At 42.7% G+C, this 2,855-nt stretch overlaps 1 pseudogene; it reads left to right on the forward strand.

Moving 5' to 3' along the window:
* LOC102860325 overlaps positions 1-2,855 on the forward strand; it is a 173,070-nt pseudogene that overhangs the window by 39,768 nt on the left and 130,447 nt on the right.

The following is a 2,855-nucleotide window of genomic DNA, read 5'->3' on the forward strand; positions in this document are numbered from 1 at the left end:
CATGTAGCTTTTCACTTGATAGGTTTAAAGGAAAATCTGTGGATTTGGAACTGAACAATTTTACCTAGTTTGGGGACTTGGGGAATAGCTGCTGGTAGGAAGAAAGATGACGTCGGAGGGGGATAGGTCTTGAGTGATCACTCCAGATTCATTTGCATAGTTCCCTTCTTTCCTTGGGAATTACCTGTTAAGTGATAATATTCTCCTCCTTGGAGATTTAGGTCATAGGAGTCTTGACATCAGAAAAAGGGTCTACAAGGACCAGGCTCCAGGAGCATGTGAGTTCAGAGAGGGCAAGGGTGGAAGTGGTGACTTGGTTGTCAGTGTGGCCTGGTACTGGCTCTTACAGAGAGGGCTGTGTGGATAAGGGTGAGCTGTAGACGCCTCGGATGTCCTAGTGTGAGTTGTTGCTGTTTTTAGAAGCCATCAGGTCAGTGACCAACTCATGCTGATCCCATATGACCAAAGAGAGCTGCTCCATAAGTACCTAGGCTCTAATCTTTATAGGAGGAAGCTCTGGTGCCTAATAATGAGTTAACTACCAACCCGAAGGCAGGAGGTTTGAATCTACCAGCTTCTCCAAGGAGAAAGTTGGGTAGTGTACCGCCATGTGATCTATCATCTCTGAAAACCTGCTGGAGTGTCAGCTATGTGTTGGTTCTGACTCAGTGACACAGGGCAGCAACAGTCCTTCCAGGAAGGAGCTCTGGTGATGCAATCTGTAGGGAGCTGTGCTGCTAACTCAGAGGTGGTGCTTCTCTGGCAGTTTGAATCCACTAGGGGTTCAATGGGAGAAAGATGTCCCATATCCTCCTGTGCAACTTAGACTCTCCCTGAACCCCTTGGAGGCTTAGCTATGAGTTAGTTCTAGCTTACAGGAAGTGGATTGAGTTGTGAAAGCTTTGTAGGAGCAGATCATTAAGTCTTTCTTCTGCAAAGCCATTGGATGGGTTCAAACCACCAAAAATTTGGTTAGCAGGTGAGGGCTTAACCATTGCACCACCAGGATTCCTTTCCTAGGTTGAGGGAGGCAGAGTGGGTGCTGAATGGCTGCTCTGACACAGGGTCTTTCTTAGGAGGGTCACATAAGGACTGCTTCTCTCTGTGCTGTTAGAGTATTAGAAGCTACTTCTTGTTGAGGGAGAAAAGCTCAGCTGGACAAGAGGATTACGAGAACTCTGGGGTGGTGTAGGTAGTCAGGAAAGGGTACTAAATATAGAGGAGGGCTGGCAGAAGCATGCGAGAGACATTCGTGTTCAAGGCCTCAAACCTGTTCTGGTGATGGTTCTGAAATTCAAGTGGAATAGACTCCAGGTCAAAATTTGGTTCCTGTGGATTTGATTTCATTTTCTTTAGCTTCAGTTAAAAATACAAAGTGAAAAAACTCCATCTACACAGGTCTTGGTTTGCTTTTGGGTTGTTGCATCAAGCAGACCTTTCCTTTGGAGAGAGAGAGAAAGAGAGAGAGAGAGAGAGAGAGAGAGAGAGAGAATTTAATTTATTTCTTCTATTGCCAGGATCCTTTACAAAATACATGATAGGATCTATACACTTTCGCATGATAGTTTATCTCAATGCCTTGTGACTTGTAGCAAGATTGTTCTTGGAAGGGAATTTATTTGTGACTCAGCAGAAGCTAATTGCAACTGGAACACAAGAACTACTGACCCAGCGTTGCAGAATAGACTCACTCTTTCTGTGAACGCTCAAGGTGAGGGAAGGCTTATTGTTGTTGTTAAGTGCCATTGAGTTGTAGACAACTCACAGAGACCTATGAACAAAAGACCAGAAGACTTGTATAACTTTCATCATTTCTCCAAGTTCATAGGGTTTCTGGAGGCAAGCTATTTAGGAACTGGATCCCACTCCTGCTTCCAAGCTTGTTTTAATACGTTGTTGTTGTTGTTAGGTGCTGTTGAGTTGTAGATGACTCATAGTGACCCTATGAACGAAAGGCCTAAGTACTGTTCGTAGAGTTTCTGGAGGCAAGCCATTTCAGAAGCAGATGCCACTCCTGCTTCCAAGCTTGTTTTAATCGGGAGGCTCCACCATCTCCCATGGGTAACCTCCTGCCTTAAACCCTAGGCCAAGGCTCAAGGGCCTTGTTTCTGGGGGGAAGAGCAGTACCGCACATCAAACATAAGCCTGAAAAAAAGCACATGACCCCCAAAACTTGTTTTAATATAGCACCTGAATATCTTAGGTTCAAAAAGTAAAAGGGTCCCAAGATTTCAAGTGTCTATAAATACTGTGGCCTGTGAAATTGTGTGAATTATGCAAGGGAGATCTGGCATTTAAAGAATAAATAAAGTGGTTGTCTCATTATAAATCATGCATTTAAGAATCATACAGTTCACAAGAAATCATTTATTATTTCAAAATAAAAATATGATTCTATGCTTCCTTACACACCAGAACAGACTAGACTAGCATTACAATATTGTAGAATGTAAATTTTCCCTAACCACCACACTTCAAATGACCTCAATTCTTTATACTGTTCAAATCTAGTACATGAATGTTGTCCAATGTATCAACAAAAGCATTAGCAAAGAATTTTTATTGTCTTGCTACGCCTTTAATTCCTTTGCCACGAATGGTCTATTAAACATTTAATTTATAGTTTAGTTGTTACCATGAAAATTATGGGACTATATAATACATAGTCTGTATAATGCAGTCTACTAAATACTTTGGGATGTTCGCTGAGTCAACCAGAGACTCATTGGAAGACGGACCTCAAAATTACCTCTGAGAAATCAGCCACTGAGTACCCTGAGGAGGACAGTGCGGCTCTGACACGCATGGGGTGCCATTGTTGAAAGTGACCTGATGACAATTGTTTATTTTCCTTC

This window comes from Elephantulus edwardii, unplaced genomic scaffold (genome assembly GCF_000299155.1).
Source record: "Elephantulus edwardii isolate Elephantulus edwardi_28Jun2011 unplaced genomic scaffold, EleEdw1.0 scaffold00031, whole genome shotgun sequence".
Classification (NCBI taxonomy): Eukaryota; Metazoa; Chordata; class Mammalia; order Macroscelidea; family Macroscelididae; genus Elephantulus; species Elephantulus edwardii.